Source organism: Lepisosteus oculatus, unplaced genomic scaffold, assembly GCF_040954835.1.
Source record: "Lepisosteus oculatus isolate fLepOcu1 unplaced genomic scaffold, fLepOcu1.hap2 HAP2_SCAFFOLD_48, whole genome shotgun sequence".
NCBI classification, from domain to species: Eukaryota; Metazoa; Chordata; class Actinopteri; order Semionotiformes; family Lepisosteidae; genus Lepisosteus; species Lepisosteus oculatus.
In genome coordinates, this window is record NW_027168020.1 from 1,017,542 (window position 1) to 1,042,548 (window position 25,007).

At 48.2% G+C, this 25,007-nt stretch overlaps 7 non-coding genes across 7 annotated transcripts; 3 read left to right on the forward strand and 4 right to left on the reverse strand.

The window, feature by feature from the left end:
• Positions 1-1,819: 1,819 nt before the first annotated feature.
• trnav-aac (transfer RNA valine (anticodon AAC)) lies at positions 1,820-1,892 on the reverse strand. Its single transcript has one exon. It is a non-coding gene; the product is annotated as a tRNA-Val (tRNA).
• A 7,166-nt stretch (positions 1,893-9,058) lies between these two features.
• On the forward strand, positions 9,059-9,200 carry LOC138230180 (U4 spliceosomal RNA). Its single transcript, XR_011186216.1, has one exon. It is a non-coding gene; the product is annotated as a U4 spliceosomal RNA (small nuclear RNA).
• A 1,948-nt stretch (positions 9,201-11,148) lies between these two features.
• Positions 11,149-11,222, reverse strand: trnan-guu (transfer RNA asparagine (anticodon GUU)). Its single transcript has one exon. It is a non-coding gene; the product is annotated as a tRNA-Asn (tRNA).
• Positions 11,223-12,381: 1,159 nt separating this feature from the next.
• On the forward strand, positions 12,382-12,454 carry trnar-ucg (transfer RNA arginine (anticodon UCG)). Its single transcript has one exon. It is a non-coding gene; the product is annotated as a tRNA-Arg (tRNA).
• A 1,560-nt stretch (positions 12,455-14,014) lies between these two features.
• Positions 14,015-14,096, reverse strand: trnas-uga (transfer RNA serine (anticodon UGA)). The gene has a single exon. It is a non-coding gene; the product is annotated as a tRNA-Ser (tRNA).
• A 1,536-nt stretch (positions 14,097-15,632) lies between these two features.
• Positions 15,633-15,706, reverse strand: trnan-guu (transfer RNA asparagine (anticodon GUU)). The gene has a single exon. It is a non-coding gene; the product is annotated as a tRNA-Asn (tRNA).
• Positions 15,707-24,826: 9,120 nt separating this feature from the next.
• Positions 24,827-24,940, forward strand: LOC138230258 (U5 spliceosomal RNA). Its single transcript, XR_011186288.1, has one exon. It is a non-coding gene; the product is annotated as a U5 spliceosomal RNA (small nuclear RNA).
• The last annotated feature ends 67 nt before the right edge of the window (positions 24,941-25,007 follow it).

A 25,007-nucleotide genomic window follows, 5' to 3' on the forward strand; every position in this document is an offset into this window, starting at 1 on the left:
GTGTGTGTGCGCCCTGGTGATTCTGGGAGACAGATCGAACCTGGGCTAAAAGAGAGGAGGCTTAGCCCTCTTCCATTTACTAGTTCAAAGTTGTACAACCCATTTGTATCTGCTAGGCGGCGCAGTCGTCGTGCACAAAGAACGCTTTGAAAAGCGTCAAAGGCAAGTCATTCTGAGTTGGTCGTTTGTGTTTTCCGTTCAGACGCGAAATGCTGAAATGATCTCTCGGCTCCTCGGTTGTCATTTCTGCTCCGTAAAGGAATCACAGCACGCGTCGGCTTCCAGCACGGTGGGTCGGGACACGATGCCGGGGGGTCGGAGAGAGCGATGTCTTCCTCATTAGTATAGGACCTGTCACCTGTCCCCACCTGTCACGCGGGAGACAGGGGTACATCAGGACGCGCATTGAAGTGAAAGCAGGATGCGCTGCGCCATGCACTGTGCAGATCCCGCCACACTAAGAGGTGAGTGGGTCTGTTCGATAACAGCGCTAGGCGAATCCCCAATCCCCTTTTGTGCGTGGCGACAAAAGAAGTCTGAAGTCCGTTTCCACCCGGGGACCTTTCGCGTGTGAGGCGAACGTGATAACCACTACACTACGGAAACAGTGGTCAGATGTGCCCAGCGGCCCAGTGCTGAGCTTCGCCAATGCGATTCAGCGGCTTCCAGTGCCTTTATTGGTGTGCGCTGATGGACCGTGCTCTCTCTCCAGAGTCCAGCACGCCTGTCATGGACGGAGCAGGAAAGGCGGCGCCACATTCTACAGCCCTCTCCACGCAATCGACGAAATCGGGCTACTGAAGTGGAGAAAATCGCCTCTCCAGAAAGTGCAAATATCATCTTGGAGAGTATAAATCCTATTGCCAAAGGTCAGCCCTGTCTACCAGAGTAACCCTCCCACCTCCTGCAGCGATGGTCAGCTCTGGCCGCCTGGGTGAAAACCAGGAATCCTAACCGCTAGACCATATAGGAGCGCACGACCCTGCTGTTCCGAGCATCATGCAAGCAAACTACAGAAATATTAGAAAACACGCAAGAGAGTTGTCACTCAGAGTGTCGAAGGGTCGATGTATACTGGGGCTCAGTTGAAATGCAACGTCAGGACTTTTCCGAATTATGTCACATGAAGAGAGCACAGCCTTTTCCGCCCTGCCACGTGTGTATCGGTAACTCGCCGTGATCGTATAGTGGTCAGTACTTTGCGTTGTGGCCGCAACAACCCCGGTTCGAATCGGGGTCACGGCAGAATAGGGGCATCTGCTTTTACTACTTGCACGAATGAAGGCAAAAAAAAGCCAATCGATGTGAACGAACGGCGCTTTACAGAGGAGTACTGCCTGACTGGATCGTTGATGAACGACAGAGGCCACTCCGACCTCTTCTCGGGTTTCTTCAATGACTTACTAAGGATCTTCTTCACATTCGCCCATGCAGGGGAAGCCAGTTACACCAAAGCAAACGCAGGAAAGTGCAATTCAAGCAGAGACCAGGAGGGACTTGTTTACACCGAGAGTGGTCGGAGAATGGAACAATGCGCCCAGCCCTGTTGCTGGAGCCGATTCTTGATGAGATCTTGGGCTCACTAAGAAGCCCCCGCTGGATGCTAATCTTTCTGTTGTTCTTGCAGGTCCTGCGCTGCTTTTGAGCCGACAGAGCTCGTCCTGGTCTGTCGGGACAGCCCAATGGCAAATGATCGGCTCCGCGTACAGAAGGAACGTGCGTTTGGTACAAGAGTGCATGAAGGCACCGGAAATACATTGGGAACAAATGACCGGTCGCTCAATACCTCTGTGAGGTACAGGAGCGTGCAAATCGAGGCTGTTTCCACCCGGTCTCGAACCGGGGACCTTTCGCGTGTTAGGCGAACGTGATAACCACTACACTACGGAAACCTGTAATATTTGCTGCTGGTGTATCGCTTGCGTTTCGGGCTGAGAAAGGGACGCGTCATTTTAGGCAGGGGGCGCTGGAGAGAGGAACAAAGGGAGCGATGAAACAAAATGCCGAAACCCGGGATTGAGCCAAGGATCTTTAGAACATACTCTCACGAATCGTTAGAATATGTGCGTTTGATCATCAATTGCGTAACAACCACATTCGTTCGACTTGAGCCATCAAGCTCATAGTTTTCAAATCTTGAAAGCTGTCATTGAGCACATCATAGTCTGCAGTACGCCCCGTAACTTGCGTACTTCAACAGAAAGAAGAGCAGACAGCTCCATAAATATGCGAGGCGCAGAGAGTGCAAGGCGAGCCGCACACGTTTCGGTGGCTGAGAGAGGGCAGTTTTTGCTTCTGCATTTCCCAAGTAAGGACGCATGACAACAAGCGATTGCGGTGCTCATTTACGACATAGTGGTGATGAGTTTTCAGTACGTGTTCTTTTGAACGAGCAATGAGGTTGCTGCCTTGGACAGCTGACTGCACGCTCTCATTGTGCCACGTGATGAGTATTCACCAGGCTCGTTCAGTCATTAGTCACATTCCATCATTTGCCATAAGCAGATGCTGCAAGGTGATGTGGATATCAGTTCCCAGTCACGAGGACAAAAAGAGCACACAAGGGCTCAGCCGGGAGTTGAACCCGGGACCTCCCACACCCTAAGTGAGAATCATACCCCTAAACCAATGAGCCACAGCAGCACTTTCTATTTTATCCTGTCAGCGAGCTTGAGGACGGGGGAGAGGCGTCATTCGCTCGTCCAGTCAGACCTTCATCAATAAGTCAAGAAAGCCGCAATTACACGACTGCCTTGCAGACGAAGGGCAGTGAACTGCACCCGGTAAGAGGGGAACAAGCGGCACTAGGCGACACCGAGGCATGAGCCCCAGCGAGGGGGGTTAGCTTGCATGGTACGGCGCTCGCTTTGCATGCGAGAGGTAGCGGGATCGTTTCCCACGTCCTCCAGGTGTGTGCTTAGAGCTTGATGTGCCGAAAGGTGTCCTTTAGCCTGTGGTCACACCTTGCATGGAGAGCGTCATGCAGCTGTCAATCATTTCACAGCCACGCCCCCTCTTCATCTTCTCTCTGCCTTAAGCGTCTCCGCCACTCTCTCTTGACATTTCATGTCAGCATGTCAGAAGTCCGAGTGACGTTTTTAATGGCTGAGTGAGGGCACGATGCTGAAGCAGAGAGGCCACTTCAGCCAGAGAGACTTGTGCTAGGTGAGATCTGAAAAACAGACTCGCAACAGAAACAGACCAAAAAAGTATCGGTGAGATCAAAAGGCAAATGCAACATCCAGCAGAGGGCGTCTGAAGATTAGGGAACGGGCGACTGAAATCCATATGAGGCAAACTTTCCGGCTGTGCACTGCAGCTGGCCTCGTTGGCGTAGTTGGTAGCGCATCAGTCTCTTTATCTGAAGGTCCTGAGTTTGATCCTCACACGGGGCATGGCTGCTTGCTCTTTTCAAACACTTGCGGCAACTGTTCGCTCATAACCACGTCTGGAATGCGTGACCTTTACACGGGGGAGAAGCAACGCCGCATCCCTTTTCTAAAGAACATTCATATTCAGAAATAAGTCAAGAAATTTGCCATTACTTTTGCTGTCAGCCTGCCCATGTTGCCAAAGAAAGATTCACTCGGCGTCAACATGACAGAACAGCGATCACTTGAAAACACTGTTCCACACTCCGTAAGCAAGAACTTCAGTGTTTGCAGTCACCCGATATGCCGATAGTCAAAGGAGCACAAAACACGAAGCGTCAAAAGACAAGATGAGTTGATGGAAAGAGCGTTGAATTGATGAGCACAAAAGTTCAGCTCGTACAATAGGCAACGAAGGTCCCGGCGTCATCATCGCACTTGAAAGGACTGCCTTGCAGATTAAGGGCAGTGGGAGGTTGCTGTTTTGAGATGGAGGCATTGGGATGGTGGGCCGAGATCTATTCTTCTTAAGGAATTCTTCATCGTGAAAGATCGGTCCACAGATCATCCAAAGAACTTACAAATTTTTGGGACTCAGGGAATCACGTCTTGAAAATACGTCTTGGACGCGTAACGGCATTCTATCCAACTATCCAACTGCAGGACTTGAGGGTTTTTTGTGCTTTGTTCTGTTTTCGTTGACATCGCATTCGTAAGAGCGTCAAAAAAAGGCAATTCCAGCATCTAACACGAATAAAAGGGCTATTGAAACTGCAGGGCTGCGCAGCTTCTAAAATCCTTGCACACAATTCTCCGTTATTGTTACTTCCTTCTTTCTGTCTAACAAAGTTCCCTTTTCCTGACCGGACGGGGAGACTATCATTCCAACTTGAAGCCAGCCTTAAGTTCTCCGAGGCGCATTTGTCTGCTAGCATGCATTTTGTGAAATTTTTTTTTTGTTGTTGTTAAACCAAAAGCGACTTTGAAAAAGGTTTCCACCGCCGCCCGGCACTCTATGTTAGACTGTATCAAGAAAGCCGCGCGCGCTGCAGCCGTGGCCGAGTGGTTAGGGCGATGGATTAGAAAGCCGTCGGGGTCTCCCTGCGAAGCTTCGAGTCCTGCCGCCTACGGTGTCATCGTGTGTCTGCGCAACAAAGGAAAAGCACCCGTTTCGCTTTTCCCGCGACTTTTAAAACACGAATGATCTGGATTTCTACATGAATGGCTCTTAAAATGTGATCTGATCTTCATCTGACGCATAATAATAAATAAAGACAGTCTTGTTTAACAAACAACACACAACATTTTACATTGTCAATTCAGTTCAAATCAATGTATTTCTATATAGCGCCTTTCACAACAAGGTTGTCCCAAGGCACTTAACAATGCAAGTTGTTAAAAGCCTTGTGTCTAATATGCCGCCTAGGTTACGTGCTGTCTCTTTGAGGCAAATGTTTAAATCCTCTGAGTTAAGTGCTGAAGTTATAGTAGTCCTATCAGTATTGTTGCCTCCGATCAACAGATCCTCAGTTTTCTCAGAGTTGAGTTACAAAAAGTTTTCACACATCCAAGTCTTTCCTTCATTAATGCATTTAACTAAAGTGATAATAGAAGAGTTGTCATTTGGTGGAAACAAAATGTTTATTTGAGTGTCATCAGCATATGAATGAAAGTTCATATTATTTTTTCTTATTATCCTACCTAGCAGCAGCATGTAGAGAGAGAGAGCAATATTGGTCCCGGCACTGATCCATCTGGTACCCCAAATTGAACTGGTGACGTTGATGAAGCAGTACAATTATTAGATATTTGAACATAATGAAAACGATGAGTAAAATGTGAAGTAAACCACTGAAGGACGGTTCCAGATAAGCCAACCTCAAACTCAAGCCTGTGTAACAAAACAGAGAGGTCAACCGTGTCAAAGGCAGCTCTAAGATCTAGAAGCACAAGCACTGTTGCATTCCCCGCATCAGTAGCTAAGAGAATATCATTTACGACTCTCGTTAATGCAGTTTCAGAAACCAGACTGAAATTTCTCAATTATATTATTTGAATCCAGATACGATTGACGTTGGGCAACAACTATTCTCTCAAGACTTTTAGATTGAAATGGGACCTTTGAGACAGGCCTGTAGTTGTTAAGAACTTGTGGATCCAAATTTGACTTCTTAAGGAGCGGTCTAACAACTGCTACCTTAAATTGATCAGGTACAACACCTGACGCAAGCGATGCATTCATCATACTAATTATAGGTCCTGCCAGTCCTTCGAGGGAATCTTTGACTAGCTGAGTGGGGATGGGATCTAGCGAACAGGTGGTTGACTTTGTCTTACGTCTGTGTTCATGAGTCCACCATAAGAAGAAATCTGAACAGGAGTGGTGATCATCCGAGGTCACCACGGAGGAAACCACTGCTCTCCCCAACAAAAAAACCACCACTGCCCCTCTCAAGTTTGCTAAAGACCACATGGATGTTCCACAGCAACTCCTGGAACAATGTTCTGTGGACAGACGTGACAAAAGTTGAACTTGTTGGTAAATGTGCACAGCGTTATGTTTGGAGATAACAAAACACTGCATACCAACTCCAAAACCTCATCCCACCTGGGAAGCATGGCGGAGGCTGTACGGCTTGCAATCATCGAGGGACCGATGAATTCCAAGATGTATCAGGAAATTCTACAGCAGAATGTCAGGGTGTCTGCCTGTGATCTAAAACTCGAAAGACGCTGGGTCATGCAGCATGACAAAAATAAAGGAGTACATCAACAACAGAGTGGCTGAAACAGAAGAAATTCCGTATTTTGGGATGGCCAAGTAAGAGTCCTGACCCCAATCCCATTGAAGTGCTGTGGCATGATCTGAAGCAGGCCGTTCAGCGCAAGACATCCCAAAAATATACATGAACTGAAACAGTTTTGCATAGAGGAATAGGCCAAAATACCTCCTAACCGCTGCTCAGGTCTGACCAGCCGCTACAGAAAGTGGGGGTTGAGGTTTTTGTCAATAAAGGAGGTTCCACTAGCTCCTTAATATAAGGGTTCACGTACTTTTTCCATCAATGACCTTGATTGTTTAAAACATTTGTTAAAACAGCAATGTCAAATGTTGGGCGTGTGTTGTTTGTTAAATCAGACTCTCTTTATTGATTATTATGACTTAGATAAAGATAAGATCACATGTTAGGAGCCATTCATGCAGAAATCCACATCATTCCGAAGGGCTGTTTACAAAAGTTTTTCTTCCAACTGTATGTGAGAGAAAAGCAGAGCCGCTCACTGAGTAAGGTGGGGTTGTAGCTTTGCAAATTGCAAGGACATTTGTACTCTCAAAAGGGGACAGGAGCACCCCAGATGGGACTCGAACCCACAATCCCTGGCTTAGAGTGCCAGTGCCTTAGCCATTAGGCCACTGCGCCACACTGGGTGAGGTTGATCACGCTGATGAAGAGACAGTTTTTTTTTCCTTTGCTTTTTCAAAGGGATCCCCAAAAATAAGGGAAGTTAGGCAGCAGAAGGTTTACTGTGACCTGAGAAGGACCGGCATCCAATCACGGTGGTACACACACACACGCTCTCAATCATCTGAGCTACACGGCTACCAAGATGATCTCAGGTGCGCCGAGCTGGTACGGAACATATTGAACTGATCGACGGCGAATTGTCTCTCAGACAGGCTTTTCACCTCTGAGCTCCCTGACTGACAGTGATCAGCTAGGTAGTGAAACAGTCAGGTGCTTCTAAGCCTTAAACAGCTGCATCTCGGCGCTTCCAAGGAGAGATGATTTGAAAGCCGAACATCGCCCATTGGGAACACCTTACTATCACTAGTTTAAGAGACTCTTAAGGTCTTGCAGAGGTGCCTGTCTAATAGCATGCGCTTTTCAAGCTATAGGTGTTTAGGCTGAGGCAGAATGCCTGTTAACAAAATGTTTTTCTAAAGGGGCCTCGCACTCTTTTCCAAGCAATGGTCACCATCCCCACCGAGTGTCACAATGTAGTCATGTCCTAGGACGTCACCTGTTAGTCTCCATTTGTCTGCCACCAACACTTTAGGTTACGGGGTCACAACCGCACCCCGGAGCACAGAGGAGCCGTTGGCGTTCTGGTGGCGCAGATTGGGCTGAAGGTGGGGCGCTTGAATCTCGCTGTTGGAGGCCATCTGAAACTGACCCAAGCCTTTCCCTTGAATTAAATGTAAATAAGATATGAACCCCAGATGCACATGGAATCAATCACGTGTTTCCTTTGAGCCGTTTCAAAGACTGCTCCAGAGTTTACCTTGCACAGATGCGCAAAGATTAATGATGGGGGTGCATGCTTCCAGGCGCCTTACAACTGTAGGGACTGATTAGAGACAATTCGTAGCGTGTGCTCGTTTCCATATACGCCCCGTGTTGCAATGGTAGGATGAAGTCAAATACGGCTTGGACGTGTAACGGCATTCTATCCAACTGCAGGACTTGAGGGTTTTTTTGTGCTTTGTTCTGTTTTCGTTGACATCGCATTCGTAAGAGCGTCAAAAAAAGGTAATTCCAGCATATAACAGCCAGCCTTAAGTCCTCTGAGGCGCATTTGTCTGCTAGCATGCTTTTGTGAAAGTTCAAATTTGGACAAACACAATCTGTGGCGTTTAGCGTGACATAGTCTTGCAGGCATCGTGCTGTCTCACTGCAATACTATACCACTGGAGGAAACAGTCCATCTGGCCATGAAACTCATTTGAACGTCTAGCTACAGCAACTAACAATATCATGATTTATTCAGGATGTGTGGAATCAGAACATCCCGGAGACAGCTTCCGAAATCGTGAGCATTCTCTGGTGGTGTCCTGCTGGGATCCTGTGGGCGTGTGTTGGTGGTATAGTGGTGAGCATGCAAAAGCCACTGCATTGGCCAGGAATCGAACCCGAGCCTCTTACTTGGCAGGCAAGAATTCTTCCACTGAACCACCAATGCTCAATACCTGTACCTTCAAAAAAGACGCTTTTTTGGTGCTCTGTTCAAAAAGCGTCGACATCTGTTTCCAGCTGCAAAATGCCATCCGCAGACACTGAAGAATTTATTTATTTAGACACCGCTCAGAATCCCCTGTAAGATTCTCCCTCAGTTCCTTTGAGCAGTGTTTTACCTCTTTCAAAAGGCTTCACTTTCCTAGTCACATTCCAAGGCTCATCGAACCCGGGCTGTTTCCTCCAGCGGTATAGTATTGCAGTGAGACAGCACGATGCCTGCAAGACTATGTCACGCTAAACGCCACAGATTGTGTTTGTCCGTTCGTGTCAGTCGTCCTGCAACCACGGGAAGTGGGACACAAACATGCTGCAATGCTTTCAGGACGTTAGGATTTGTTTATGCAACATCCGAGAAGAGTACTTGTGGCTTGAATGTGAACTGTACGTGCCCGCCCCCTTTCCTCTGTAGTGCATGAGTTCCTCCCGGCATGCCCTTCGTCATTGTTCTGTCATCTTGTATTTAAAGGGTTGTATTTCTGCTGCTGAAAATAAGCAACGGTTTTCTCACAACGCCCTTTGTTTCCGACGGAGCCCTTGTCTGTCATGAAATTCTTCAAAACCTCAAGCTAGAAGAAGAAGACGACAAATATGAAGCGTTACAGCAACGACATGCCATGAGACGATTGATAACGATTTCCGTAGGATCCCCGCGGTTGCCTGGCAACCGTCAGCTTTGCGCAGTGGCAGTATCGTAGCCTGTGAGGTTTAGCCGAGGCGCGATTATTGCTAGTTGAAAACTTTTCCCAATACCCCGCTTCCGCCGGTTTGCAATACAATCGGCGAAAGCAATTTTTGACAGTCTCGTCAGAGACTGAGCAAGGTGTTTAAAGACAGATTTTGTCATGGTGACATCATGATAGAAAGAAACAAGCTTGTTACGTTTCAACAGAAACGCTCTTTAGCTCTTTCAGCGTTATGCAGAGAACAGCGTCTGTCGAGATCACTTTTGAGTCAGCGCGAAACGCCGTGTGCTGTCAGTTTGATTTCATATTGCTTGTAGCGGCGCCCGGCTTTTGTCTGTCAAACGTTAGGTTGCGCTTCTTCATGCTGCATCGTCGGCATGAGTGGAGCTTTATAAACGTCTGTACTTACTGCGCCCCATAAGAAATCGTTTGTCCCCGTTCAAAAGAGATTGTGCGATGTCCTGCAGCAAACCTTTGACAGTTTGAAAAGAGGAATTTATTCTGCTTCCTGTGCGTGCAGTAGTTACAAAGTTGAACGCCTTTACACGATCTGCTGCAGTTTTCAGTGGGCGGGCTTTGTCAAATGGCTTGGAAAAACGCACTGTGTTTCGGCTCGGGAAACATCATGAGCAGTGTCCTGCATGTTTTCTGTGTATAGCTGTCTTTTAACGCATACAGAATTCATTCGAAATCATTGATTTCTCCAATTAACAAGGGTCCCTTAAAGGATGAGTCAAAGTAACGTCTAATCGGATTAGTTTCCTTAGAGCTGGTTCAGAGTTTGCTCAAGAGTTTACCTTTCACAGATGCGCAAAGAAGAATGTTGGGGGTGCACGCTTCAAAGCTCCTTACAGCTGTAGGGAGTGATTCGAGACGATTCGTGGCGTGTGCTCGTTCCCATATACCGTACGCCCCGGGGTGCAGTGCTAGGATGACATACAATACCGCTTGGGCACGTAACGGCGTTATATGCAAGTGCGGGACGTGAGGGTTTTCGTTTGTTCGTTTTGTTTTGCTCTGCTTTGCTTTGTTTCGTGGTCAAGAGGCGTAAGGTAAGTCGTAATCCAGGGAGAACACTGGTGGCAAACAGTCCGAGGTGAGAGGCGAGGTCCAAAGTCGAAAAGGCAGAAGGGGAGTCCAATATCCAGAATAAACGAGGTAATGGAAAAACGCCAGGTAGAGCTCTCAAGGAGCAGACTCAATACCGAGCAGCGGGAAGCAGGTAAAGATGGTAAAAATAGCACTGCGTACCGCACGGTGGAGTGTGTGCAGGTGGGTAAACTCGTGCGGCGGCGTTTGTTAATAATCACCCACTGCTGGTGCTGATTAGATCGCTTATGAGTTGGTCTTAACTGCCTGGCGGTCATGACAAGCTCCTCTTTAAGCTGTGGTTTAGTTTTGCATTCATGTGTTTCTAGAGCAGTTATTTATGGGGGTGGGTGGGTCTTTCACAGAGGCTCAGGACAAATCCCCCACATGAAATTTTACTGTGTGCGTTCAGACAGTCACAGGTCAAGAGCCAGGCAGGAGGACAATGGACAGAAGAGCCAACAAACTAAAAATAAAAGAACGAATATGAAAAAGCCACCATCTTTTTCTTTTTGACATTTTCCGACTTTCATGCAAGCCAGGACAAAGTTGCTCGTAGCTACTTGTGGATTCAATTACTCTATCGAGTGCTTTGATGAGTTTTTGCAATTTGATTGTCGTCCTGTCAGCCTGTTTCTGTTTTTTTTTTCAATCTAGTGATGGAAAGTAAGAGGGAAATGATGGAGCAATCAATAACCGCTCCGGAAAAATGGCAGAAAGAAATGGCCCGTCACTAAGGACATTTGTGAAGCAGAGGAGTGACATCACCACAAAGGCGACTTATTCTGCTGATCGTTTTGGTGAATAATGATTGAGGTGCGTTAAGAGAAAGGTAGCTGCGTCAGCATGCTTAGGCTGCAAAGGATCAAGCAAAGGTTTACTCCATGCTGAAAAGAGAAGAAAAGAAGCACAACATTTCGACTGTGGAGCCTTCTGCGCCATCTTCTTTAGCGGTGATGATGTTTACATTGGAAAAACTGAGACATGCGTCCCTGGGTGGGCTTGAACCACCAACCTTTCGGTTAACAGCCGAACGCGCTAACCGATTGCGCCACAGAGACTGACGGCCGCTTGTGCTCCCTACATTTGCAGGTTTATGGTCAAAGAAAACAATCACTTGCGCTTCTTGCAGCCGGCAATCTTTTTCCACTGACAACCAAGAAATGGATTTCATCTTTCACAAGCTGTATGGATTTCTTCAAAAACAAGTTATTCCAGAAAGGAAATGAATTCTTGCATTAAACTGAACCAAGCTGTACATGTTTGTCTGAAATGATACATTCGGCACAACAAGACACGGAGAGAGGCACCGCTGGTATTCAGACCCAGGATCGCCTGCTTACTAGGCGGGCACTTTAAGCCACTAGGGAACAGCGCCAGCGGAGCACCGCGCTTTTACAGACACTTGGACACATCTGCGTTCGGTGTGCACTTAACCTGCTCTCTGAGCCCGTTGCCTCCGTCCCATTTAATAGCAGAACTGACGCCAAGAGAAATGATGAGAAATGGCATTTATCGGGCACTTTTCATGTCCAAGCTGTGCATTCTTTGGCGACACCATTTTTTCTTTTGTTTAATTTCTATACTTATTCATAGAATAAAAACGATATGTCATGTACTGTAAGGGAAATGTCTCTTTTTTTTAATGGGGAAAGCTAGCACCACTAAATGTTGTGTTTAGAAGAAGTGATTTAACATGACACGTGACCTAATTTACCGGAGCAAAAGCTCACCCAGCAAGCCCTGCTTTACTTCTACAGGAGAGAAGTATTGTAGAGTCTGCAAGATGTTCAGCTGGGTAGCTACGTCAGCATGCCTCGGCTGCAAAGGAACAAGCAATAGGTTTATTGCATGCTGAAAAGAGAAGAACGGAAACACAGCGTTTCGACTGTGAGGTCTTCTCACACCTGAAGAAGCCTCACACCTGTAAAAGGCTCCATGGTTTTCTTTCTTCTCTTTTCAACATGGAATACACCTATTGTCTGCAAGATGTGACAATTTCATGGTGTTTTGGAAGAAAACCTTTTTTCTTTGAATTCAAAATCAATCGGAATTTCAGCACGACACATCAACACTTTTTCTGTTTTAAGGAGATGATATTTTAAACCTGATAAAAATAGTAGGAAACACAAGTTTCTTGCTGTGAAAATTTAGATGGGGAAGTGTACTACTAGTAGCAGTGTAGAGCTCTCTGTGGTGGAGTGCAAGCGCATGTTCTATGGGCCAGTGGCGTAATGGATAACGCGTCTGACTTCGGATCAGAAGATTGTGGGTTCGAGTCCTGCCTGGCTCGTGAGGCTTTTAAACCTCTCAGGTTCCTCGGTAACAGGTTGCCGTCATGTATATGAACTATAGAAAAGCATTTGCCACAACCCGTAAATTAGCACGCAAGTGCGGGCTAGTGAACACAGAACTGTATGGAGATCATCTCCAGCTCCGAGCTCAATTGCAATGAAAAAACATGCAGAACAGAACTGGAGAGCAGCTGAATTTGTGCTCGGTAGGGTGGGGAGGACTCAGCATTGCTATTGTTCTAATTGGCATGAACTGCAGGGGATCTGAATCAGAACATGTCAGTTAGTTCGATCATTGCGTCAATATGTAGGCCACGTTAATACAGAATTATTACTTTGTCTGTCTCGTCTTTGTATATAGCTGAATGTCCCTGACAATTTCATGTTAGTTTTTAAGAACAACATTGGTGCTAATATATACACATATAGCATATAAGGAACACGTAAAAGTTTAGTCCATGCTGAAAAGATAAGAAAACCGCCACAATGTTTCATCTTGGAATAAATCTTTACTTGTTGTTTTGCAGCCTACCCATTCTGACCTAACTCCTCCCTTGAAATTCCCTAACAGATAAGGGTACGTAACGGCTCATGCGATGCTCAGTTGCAATTTGTCCCAAAACAAACAAGAACAGCAGCTGAGGGTTTGAGTTTGAACATGCACTGTATTAAAGCAGCTTTTATTTCCATTGATAAATGCTAGATATTCCTACAGAGATTCTCCAGGTGAGTAAGCGATTCCTGTTTCTGTTTCTATTTCTGTTTCATATATATATACAGTATATATATATATGTTACATGTGTCTCTGCAATAGTACAAATGTGTTATACACTATCAGGGGCTGCTTTTTTGTGCACCTCATCTACAACAAGGGTTTTTTTTTTTCATTTATGTTTGTGGACCTTCACCATTTGAGGAAGTGAGTTAGATAAGAAAGTTACAGGTATGGTGAGCAATGACTGACAAAGGCACGTACTGCGTATTCCTTACAGAAGTGTAAGCAATTTGTTCTAAAAAACACCGGCTAAAGTCCAACATCGTTAGCAATCTTATTACTTAAACAGAATTAACATCAATAAACTGTAAGGTGCTGGTACATGCGAGTAGATTTGATCTTCTATTAAACAAAAATGCAATTACAGCTCTAAAAAGGTCAACCTAGACTTCTGGAACAGATCTGTTCAGGTCATCGCTGTTCCTCTGACCTTGTGAGTCTTTGGAATTTTAAAAGTGTATTTTGCTTGCCTTTCATGTGGTCTGTGTACAAGTCACTGTGGCGTATGCGGTCCTACACAGCCTTGCTATAGACGTGACGAGCCTCCGCTATGTTGCAATGGAGAACAGGTTCAGTACGGAGCTGCCGAGAAAATTCAGCTGGAAAGCTCGTTGCAGAAAAGCATCGGTATCTGTGTCCAGCGGCAAAGCGTCCTTCGTGGGTGCTGAAGAATCGATTTCACAGGCTGCGGGTCCAGGCGATTTAGAGTGTTAAAGGTCCCAGCGAAAACGAAATGGCGCTGGTCCTTTTACACGCACGCACGCAATCAAATGCAAAGGACGCCGTAGTCGGCAGGATTTGAACCTGCGCGGGGAGACCGCAACGGATTTCAAGTCCGTCACCTTAACCACTCGGCCACGACTACAGCGAGCGCCGCGGTCGCTGCCTTTTTGCTACAATCGAACAGGGAGTGCGAGGCGGCGGCGGCAGCGGAGGCAACTTTTTTCAAGTTCGCTCTCCGTTTAAGAAACCTTTTACGCCATACGTGCAAGCACACACACACACACCTCAGAGGACTTAAAGGTGGCTTCAAGTTGGAATGATAAAGTCTCCCCGTTCGGACATGAAAACAGAACGTTCTTAGACAGAAAGCAATCAACAACGGAGACATGTGGACGACGATTTTAGTCACTGCACTTTGAATAGCATTTTTGCTCCAGTTACAGGAGATGCACCAATGGCCCTTGACCTACGTTCTTACCAATGCCTTGAACATTCAAACAAAACAGCCCTCAAGTCCTGCGGTTTAATATAACGCTGTTACGTGTCGAGGCAGTATTTGACTCTGTCCTACCGTTGAGACACGGGGCGTATATGGAAACGAACACATGCTACGGATCGTCTCTAATCGGTCCCTACAGTTGGAAGGCTCCTTGAAGCGTGCACCCCCATCATTCATCTTTGCGCATCTGTGAAAGGTAGACTCTTGAGCAATGTTTGAGCCAGCTCTAAGGCAACTAGTGCTATTGGACAGAGACCTCTGGAAGATCCTAAGAGTCTCTTAACACCACTTCCAGCAGCAAGCTTAATTGTTCGCTGGAGGTCTCCCACCCAGGTACTGACCAGGCAAAGAATCACCACTACATTGAATGAGGAAGTTAATCCTGAAATCCAATTACATATCTCAAGGTAAGACAAATCCATAAGAACATGTCTTAGTATTACTTCGTTTACATTAGTATGGCACTGAGTTGGAGCTCCTCTTTAAGCTGTGGTTTAGTTTTGCATTCATGTGTTTCTAGAGCAGTTATTTATGGGGGTGGGTGGGTCTTTCACAGAGGCTCAGGACAAATCCCCTGCCTGAAAGTCTAATGTGTGCGTTCAGACAGTCACAGGTCAAGAGCCAGGCAGGAGGACAATGGACAGAAGAGCCAACAAACTAAAAATGAAAGAACAAATATGAAAAAGCCACCATCTTTTTCTTTTTGACATTTTCCGACTTTCATGCAAGCCAGGACAAAGTTGCTCGTAGCTACTTGTGGATTCAAATACTCTATTGAGTGCTTTGATGAGTTTTTGCAATTTGATTGTCGTCCTGTCAGCCTGTTTCTGTTTTTTTTTTTCAATCTAGGGATGGAAAGTATGAGGGAAATGATGGAGCAATCAATAACCGCTCCGGAAAAATGGCAGAAAGAAATGGTCCGTCACTAAGGACATTTGTGAAGCAGAGGAGTGACATCACCACAAAGGCGACACATTCTGCTGATGGTTTTGGTGAATAATGATTGAGGCGCGTTAAGAGAAAGGTAGCTGTGTCAGCATGCGTAGGCTGCAAAGGATCAAGCAAAGGTTTACTCCATGCTGAAAAAAGAAGAAAAGAAGCACAACGTTTCGACTGTGGAGCCTTCTGCGCCATCATCTTTAGCGGTGATGATGTTTACATTGGAAAAACTGAGACACGCGTCCCTGGGTGGGCTTGAACCACCAACCTTTCGGTTAACAGCCGAACGCGCTAACCGATTGCGCCACAGAGACTGACAGCTGCTTGTGCTCCCTACATTTGCAGGTTTCTGGTCAAAGAAAACAATCACTTGCGCTTCTTGCAGCCGGCAATCTTTTTCCACTGACAACCAAGAAATGGATTTCATCTTTCACAAGCTGTATGGATTTCTTCAAAAACAAGTTATTCCAGAAAGGAAATGAATTCTTGCATTAAACTGAACCAAGCTGTACATGTTTGTCTGAAATGAGACATTCGGCACAACAAGACACGGAGAGAGGCACCGCTGGTATTCAGACCCAGGATCGCCTGCTTACTAGGCAGGCACTTTAAGCCACTAGGGAACAGCGCCAGCGGAGCACCGCGCTTTTACAGACACTTGGACACATCTACGTTCGGTGTGCACTTAACCTGCTCTCTGAGCCCGTTGCCTCCGTCCCATTTGATAGCAGAACTGATGCCAAGAGAAATGATGAGAAATGGCATTTATCGTGCACTTTTCATGTCCAACTGCTGCAGTTTTCAGTGGGCAATCTTTGTCAGATGGCTTGGAAAAACGCACTGTGTTTCGGCTCGGGAAACATCATGAGCAGTGTCCTGCATGTTTTCTGTGTATAGCTGTCTTTTAACGCATACAGAATTCATTCGAAATCATTGATTTCTCCAATTAACAAGGGTCCCTTTTTGAACCTGCCAGAAGCATTCTTTCAATGTAACAGATTTACTCCGGGGAAAGGCAGCATGACATTGAGAGTAGCTCAAGCTTTCAGCACCCGTATCGGACTGCGTGTATGCAGACACCGCTCAGAATCCCCTTTAAGATTCTCCTTCAATTCCGTTTTGCAGTGCTTTGGCTCTTTCAAAAGGCTTCGCTTTGCTATTCACAATCCAAGGCTCATGACAGCATTTAAAACCAATCGCCACTGCGTTGGCCGGGAATCGAACCAGGTCAACTGCTTGGAAGGCAGCTATGCTCACCACTATACCACCAACACACACCCGCAAAAGCCCTGCAGGACACCACCAGAGAATGCTCACGATTTCGGAAGCTGTCTCCGGGACGTGCTGATTCCACAAATCCTGAATAAATCATGATATTGTTAGTTGCTGTAGCTAGACGTTCAAATGAGTTTCATGGCCAGATGGACTGTTTCCTCCAGCGGTATAGTATTGCAGTGAGACAGCACGATGCCTGCAAGACTATGTCACGCTAAACGCTACAGATTGTGTTTGTGTTGGACAGTTGGACCCTACAGCTGGACCCTCATAGACAACCTGAATAGCTTATTCAGAAGCAGTGCTGGACCGGGAACGAACCAGCTTCTTCCCAGGCACAAGAGTGACTTGTGAGGACTCGCGGTCCCACTCTGTGCATAGAGACTTTCTACCAGCCAGCCGGACTGCTGGTAGATCCCCTCGGAGCAACGACTGCCCTGCGTGGATGTCTAGACAAGGACCGGAGGTCTGTAATAGCTTTGAGGAGCTGTGTCAGGCAATGATCGGAGAATTTTCGGCTTTTATCGATCCCATAGCTGCCGTGGCCGCTGTGCACCATATTAAGCACGAAAAAGCTGAAGCCCCTCGCGACTATTATCAGAGGCTTAGGCGCACTTATTTTGCAGGGCGGAATGAAGAGGGTTGCGAAGAGAACGTGAATTTCAAAGGTTTATTCATTGCTAATCTGCATCCCTCAGTCAGGAAAATGATTGTGATGCACACTGATGCAAAAGCGATGAAAATGGCTGACATTAGAAGGTTGGCTCAAAAAGCCTGGGGAGCTGAAGTCTCTGCTTCCTCAGAGCGAAAACCTGCTAAAACGGCCGTGTTCGCCACTAAAGCCAGCAGGGTTGACGACTCGCCTCAGCTCGAGGCAGCTGAGGTTCCTGAGCTCGCTAAGCCCCGGCGCAAAATAGGCAGGCAGGACCGCACTAAGCGTCAGAGCCACCGTGAGCGCTACGGGGAAGGCAAGGGCTCAGGCAGAGTCTATCATAAGACTGGACGAAGGGAGTCGACTGCAACCCGCCTGGCCAGGCTTGAACAAGCCCTGCCTGAGAGATCAGGACAGGGTAAACCTTCCGCACCGAATGCCGGAAGTGTGAATGAGCTTAGGGGGACCACGCCCCTTCTCACTGGAGGAGGCGGGGATCCGTCCCAAGCCCCTCCCTCAGTCTATCTGATTGGGTGGGAGGGTTCCTGCCTGGAAGAAGGCTGTGACTCTGAGTTGGGCGCTGACCCCGCCCCTGAAGTCAAAGAAAAGGCAGGCTTCCTACAATTCTTAGGGAATCTCAGCCAGAAAGGCAAAGCAAGGCGTATTTATATCAAGGTTTCTCTTGAAAACGTCTTAGATAGAGAAGCACTGATTGACACTGGGGCTGAAATTAGTTTGATGTCAGCCGATCTACTCAGCGAGCTCAAACGAGTAGCGAAAGGAAAAGGCATCAGACTTAAGGTAGAACCGTGTAAGATAGATATTTCCAGCTATACCCAGGATCATGCCAGGATCACACACCGAGTGTGGGTGGCACTTAGGTTCGGGCCAATGAACGTGGTGCATCCTGTTTACATCTCTAGGTTTAAAACAGAGCCACTACTCATTGGCCAAGACCTGCTTGACAGGCTGGAGCCTCTGGTGGACTGCCAGCGTGGAAAATTGTGGGCTCAGGTCAAAAACCCTAAGCCTGTTGCACAGCAAAAAGGGGGATTCAGTGGTTATGCTGTGATCACACAGTGCCCACTGAACACTATAGCTGAGTTGGAGGTTCCTCCTGGTTCCTCTGGACGAGAATAAATGTCTCTTCTTGCTTTCCAAAACTACAGGGAAGTCCTGCCCAGGCCAGCACTCCCACGGTCTCCCAACTACAGGAGCAGTGCTCCAAGCAGCTGCTTGACCCGCCAGGTAAAGCACACCCCCTTTTCATCCCAGAAGAAGAGTGGATCTCCCTGTCCGGTAATGAATGGGAGTCCTTTCTGTGCACCCTGGTACCTCAGGGGGTCCAGGAGTACCACCCCATGGTGGTGGGAGGGGGTCCAGGTGGCAGAAGTGCAGGTTGATGATGTAATTCTTAGCCTCAGCTCTGAGAAGTCCATAATCAGTGAAGGTCTGTTCGAGGACCTGTCGCCAAGCTGTCAAGTGACCCTGGTGACGCAGTCACAGGTTCTGTGGTGGGCACCCCCATCTCATAGGTCCATTTGGAGCAAAGGAAGCTGTGTAGCTTCCATCTCCATCGGAAAAAGGAAGTTTGCTCACTACTTCCTATTGGAAGTACCTATTGGTTCGACTGGGCGCCCAGCTGGACACAGTAAACAGTGTGCTGTGGACACGGGTGGACCCAGATGCCCACTCTCTAAGCGGTGACCCCGAGAACATTCGGTCAGGTCAGACGATTCCTCAGGCCTGCCAGGTAGTAAACGAATCGGACCTGATCGTTCCTGCGTCAACAGCAGGGTTTCCAGTACGCCTTGTCCTAAAGAAGGGACAGAGAATGGACGCTGAAATGGTTTTCTTCCAACCATCAGCTCAGTTTATCAGACTGAACCTAGCAGTCTGTTGTACCCCCAGACTGGAACGGAATGGCCGAGCCACCTGCCTGTTGGTGCAGAACATAGCAAAACAAGATGTCAAAATCCCTGCTCGCACTGACATGGGACTGGTAATTGACAATGGTTTCTATGATTTCGAACTAGCCATCCCAGTACTGGGGCAGCTCCCTGGTCCCTTGGCCAGGGAGGGGGGAACCGAGCAGGTGTACTACACCTACCCCCGGCGGATGATTGCAATTATGCCAATAGAGGGATTCTGCAACCAGGAGGTGTGCAGGGTGGACCTTAGCGATAAGGATGAGATGGTTGTGTACACAGTACACGCAGGTGTTCCGATGGACCACTCAGCCGAGAGTACGACCCGGGATACCGCCATGCCGTCAAAAGCGGGGTTCCTAGAGCAGGTACAGGAACAGGTTGGCAAGGCAGATGCCCTGGAAACGGAAAGCCAGCGTCAGCAGCTGCGTCAGAATTTCCAGGATTTCCGGGAAGTGTTTGCACGGGACGCCTATGACTGCGGGGTGACGGATTTGAACACAGTGCGCATTCCAACGGCCCCTGGCGCCCGCCCAACCTATGTCAGGCAGTATCGCATTCCCCTCACGGCATACGAGTCCATAAAGCAGACGTTGGATGCTCTACTAGAGCGTCAGATCATAAGGGAGTGTAACTCCACTTATAACTCCCCACTGTGGCCGGTGCTGAAACCCAATGGTAAATGGCGTCTGACCATTGACTACCGGCAGCTGAATAAACAGGTTCCTTTGTCACGATGGCCAATGATCTACCTAGATCAGGAGTTAGCCAAGGTGACAACAGCGAAATATTTCACCACAGTGGATGTGGCCAATGGGTTCTGGACCCTTAAGGTAGAACCAACAGACCAGTACAAACTGGCCTTTTCCTTTGGAAACAGGCAGTTCACCTGGAATCGATGCCCCTTTGGGTATTCCAACTCCCCAGCGGAGTTCAACATATTTCTGCACAAAGCCATGAGTGATGCAGCCGCCAGGGGCAACCTGGTCTATGTGGACGATATTCTGATGAGGAGTCAGACCTGGGAAGAACACATGGCCGAGATCAGGCATGTGTTGACCCAGCTCTCCTGTGCAGGGGCCAAACTGTCCCTGGCTAAGGGACAGTGGTGTAGGACCCAAGTGGAGTACGTGGGACTGTTGGTTGGAGCCCAAGGCATACAGCCACAGTCCAGCAGAGTCCAAGCTATCCAGAATATGAAGTCGCCCACTAACCTGTCTGAACTGCGCAGCTTTCTGGGAGTATGTAATTATTCCCAGCAGTTCATTGAGGATTACGCTGAAATAGCAAGGCCCCTCCACAAGCTGTTGCAGAAAGACGTGCCCTTTGAGTGGGGGCCTTCCCCAGAACAGGCTGTGATGGAGCTGAAGCGCAGACTCGGTAGTGCGCCGAGCTTGGCCTACCCTGACAAAAATAAGGTCTTCTACCTTGAAGCAGGGTTCTCAGAGCACTGCCTTGGGGCTGCTCTGAGTCAGGAATATAACCAAGAGTGAAGGGTGGTGGCATATGCCAGTCGAGCCCTGAGCCCAGTGGAGCAAAAGTCCTTGGACTGCGAGAAGGCCCTGTTGTCTACGGTCTGGTCGGTAGAACACTTCCGTAGTTATGTTGGGGGACAAAAGATCATCATCGAAACCTGCCACCAACCTGTGACATTCCTGCATAGCCAGAGACTGAAAGCGGGCAGGGTGTCAAATAGCAGGATTGTGGCATGAATGATGGCCCTACAAGGCTATGAGATAGAGGTACGTTATGCACAGAGCAAGAAAATGTACCTGGGACAGGGCCTGGCTTTGGGCCAAGTGTGTCACGGCTGTGACACTGACATGGAAGCTCCAGAAACAATTCCCGCTGCTGAGCTACCGAACAATCATCGGTACTACGATGAGAACGTGGGCCAGGGCTTACCCATGGCCTATGTTGACGGTTGCTCTTTTCGCCACGAACAGCAGGTGCTAGCAGGGGTAGGAGTAGTCTGGCAAGACAATACTCCCTGTGGGCCGACCCGCTATAAGCTAGGACCAAAGACTAGTCAGTATGCGGAAGTAGCTGGGGTGCTGATCACCCTCCAGCAGGCCCTGACACATGGCCTTAAACAGTTTGTCATCTGTAGTGACTCGAACTACGCCCGACATAGCTTCGTGTCTCACGTTCCGTATTGGAAGGGTAACGGCATGAAAAATGCCCGGGGCAAGGAAGTAAAGAACAAAGAGTTGTTCCTGGCCAGTGACAAGCTCACGACCGAGGCTGGAATGATGGTTTACTGGAGGAAGGTGAAGGGACACTCCCAGGTGAAGGGACCCGACAAAGACGGGAATGATGAGGCCGACCGGTTGGCCAAATCTGGCGCCTTAGAGGGTGAACCCTGGCAGTTCCAGCAGGAATGGCTACCCCCAGAATTCGTGGCTGAGGTCAAGGCGGTTACCCGAAGCAGGGCTAGACAGGATGTCGGAGCTGACCCTCAATCTGTAGTGCTTGGGTCACAGGGTTTTAACACCGATCTTGCGGAAATGCAGAAACAGGACCCAGCAATTGGGCAAATGTATCAGCATATCGCTGACCCAGTGCGTCAACCTCTTTCGGAGCAGGTGCTGAGCCAGTCTCTGGAGCTGAAGGAGCTGGCAGAGGTGAAAGACAACCTAAAAATTATAAAGGGGTTGTTGGTTTGTGTACCAGTTGCACAAGGTGTCCCAAAGTGGGTAGTTCCCCACTGTCATCGGGGGGTCATGATCCAACACGCTCATGACGAACCCTGTGGGGGTCACCGGGGAATCAAGGCTACATACGACACTATCCAGCAGGTGGCATTCTGGCCTCACATGGGCCAAGACATCGCCGCGTATGTAAAGGGGTGTCTGACGTGTAGCCAGTTCCAACCATCACGGCCCTTGCACCGTGCACCACTCCAGAAAAAGGGCATGACATTCACCTGGTCCAATCTTCAAATGGATTGGGTGGGGCCGCTGGTGAGGTCATCCAGAGGGAACAAATATTTCCTCACTGTTACGTGTGCATTCACAAAATGGATTGAGTGCCTCCCAGCACCCAACGACACGGCAGAGACAACTGCAGTGCTGTTGGTGAACCATGTGTTCAGTCGATGGGGATTCCCCCTGACCGTGGTCTCGGATCGGGGAACCCATTTCACAGCTACAGTAATGGCAACCCTGTGGAATATGCTTGGGGTCAAGACCCAGTTGCATATCTCCTACCACCCTCAATCCTCGGGCCAGGCAGAAAGGGCAAACCGAACGGTGGTTAGTATGCTCAAAAAGTTTGTCTCCAACAGCAGTAGGGACTGAGACATTAAGCTGCCCCTGGTTCTGATGGCCATCCGAGGTAAGCCCCATTGCTCTACGGGGGTCCCACCTTTTGAGATGATGACAGGTCGGAAGATGACTCTTCCCCTACACTGTCTTTATGGGGTGGAGGACCTGAGCACGACGGGGGCTGCTACGGCCCATCAGTATGTGTCAGACCTGCGAGCACATCTGCAGGCAACCTTTGCTTTTGCCCAGAACAATCTGGGAAGGAGTGCAGAGGGTAGGAAAGCATACTATGACCGAAAGGCAGTTAACCAGGAACTCCAAGTAGGAGACAAGGTCCTGTACTTCCAATTTGCCAAACCCACAGGGGTGGCCCGGAAGTTCTTACCCAGTTGGACAGGACCCCACGAGATTGTCGATAAGGTATCACCGGTAGCTTATCGAATTCAGATTGAGAAGGGAAGGCAATCTCTGGTCTACAAGTGGGTGCATCGCAACCACCTCCGGTTGTATCGCCCACCTCAAATGGCGCCGGAGAACACAGAATAGGGTTAAACGTCCAAACCCGATCAAAGAGGGGGGTGCCCCTTTGTAGCTGCAGGTAGTTAGGTACTGTACTGTAGGTCCTGCTAGGAAAATATATTCAAAATTATAGTGGAACTGTACCATGTGCCTCATCTATGTTCCAGAATGGGAATCCTAAAACTGCCAGGGCTGGTCCTGACAGTACTGTGGATCGCCTCGACACAGCCCCTTGAAGTTGTGGAACCTGGTCCTCCTACCGGCATAGTCCTGCAGGAAACCATAGTCCTCTCCATGGAAATCTTTATGGTACAATCTTTTTTTTTTCTTATAAAATATACTTTATTCCGAAAAAAAACACATCTCAAAGGGAAACGTCTCACACGATAACACTCCACAAAATTAAAACATCGGCGGAACGGCGGTGATTGTCCGTTATCAATCCTTGCAAGGGTGGGCGGATTTGCGCTATTATGAGAGTCCCTCCAAACCCTACCGCTTGCTGTAAACCATTAATCCCTGTACAGGGTCCATAGGCCTTTCCAGTGCTCCTTTGCCGTGGGGAAACCCCATTTAGCAACGTCGCGCTTCATCCTCCTCCTGAGGTCCGCCAGGATCCTCTCTTCCAGCTCCCTCGCTCCCCACTTGTTGTTGTGCCGGATGAGATTGTTTCTCGCGTCCCACAGGCCTTTCTTTGTGAGGGACAGCAGCAGCCACATCAGGAACTGCGTCCCCCTGTCCAGTCCGGTAGGTGCCAGCCCCAGCAGAATGTACTGGTAGCTGAGCACCGCATTCGTTTCCAGGAGTTGCATTATGTTGTCCATTCTGCCCCACACCGCCTTGGCGAAGGGGCAGCTCCTTCACTTTATTAAGATACTGAAGAAAGATGTGGAGACGGGGGTTTGAATTTAATCCTTTCTGTAGGGGGTTTAGACTTTCAAGTCACAAACTGGGGTTTATGGCAGGAAAGGGGGGTTAACTGATAAGGATTGCAGATGCAAGCTAGGAACCCCCCTGGGTGTAATGTTAAACTGACCATTTGTCCAGAACATCGTAAACTGGCCAAATACCATGAACCCCCCTCTTTACCATCAGACCGAGTGACGTCAGAAACGGAGAAGAAAACACTATATAACCCAAAAGTTTGTAACAGTACGGGGAACAATACTTCGGTTTTGTTGTTTCTTGCGGGAAACAAGACTTTGGCTTTATTGTTCCTTGCATGCAATAAACTCATCTGTTTTACTTCATCTCGGGATCAAGAACCTTATTTCTTCTGTTACAACAAATTTGGCGTAGTCGGCGGATGCTCCAGAAGGCGCAGAACTTCCCATCGGCAGGAGAGATGGTCAGCGCGCACATAACTAAGAGGTAAGGACTCCTCTTTTATTTAAAAGTCCCGACTCTCTCTGACCGATTGGGAAATCTCTGCTCCCTGCGAGAATCGCCCGAGATGACGGAGTAAACGTGAGTTTCTGAATTCCTCTGGCCCGGGGAAGACACCGGTGTATGTAATGGGTTGTTTGCTGTAAGCCCAGAATTTGGTCTGGCAGGGGTTCCGCGGTATTGTGTACAGGCGTTCGAAGCTGGTTTATGCCTTAATTGCGCGTGGAGTTTTTGAACGGGTTTTGGACCCTTACCGTGAAGTTCAGGACTGGTGTGGGCCTTAATTGCGCCCGGAGTTCTGAAGGTCAGAACTGGTTTGGGCCTTAATTGCGCCCGGAGTTCTGAGGCTCAGGATCGGTGTGGGCCTTAATTGCCAGATTAAGGCCTTAAATGGCCTTAATCAGCCATGCACTCTGGTTTCTTTTCATCTCGTACAAATCTTTCGCCTTTTACTAAAGATTTCCGTGGAGAGGAGCATGAATGAGTTCCATGCAATTTTTGTGCTTCCCTGCCTTCGGGTGGGTCGCAGCTGGGTTGGTCAAAGAGAGAAAACAAGCACGTTCGCAATCGCTCTTGTAATGGTGATTGT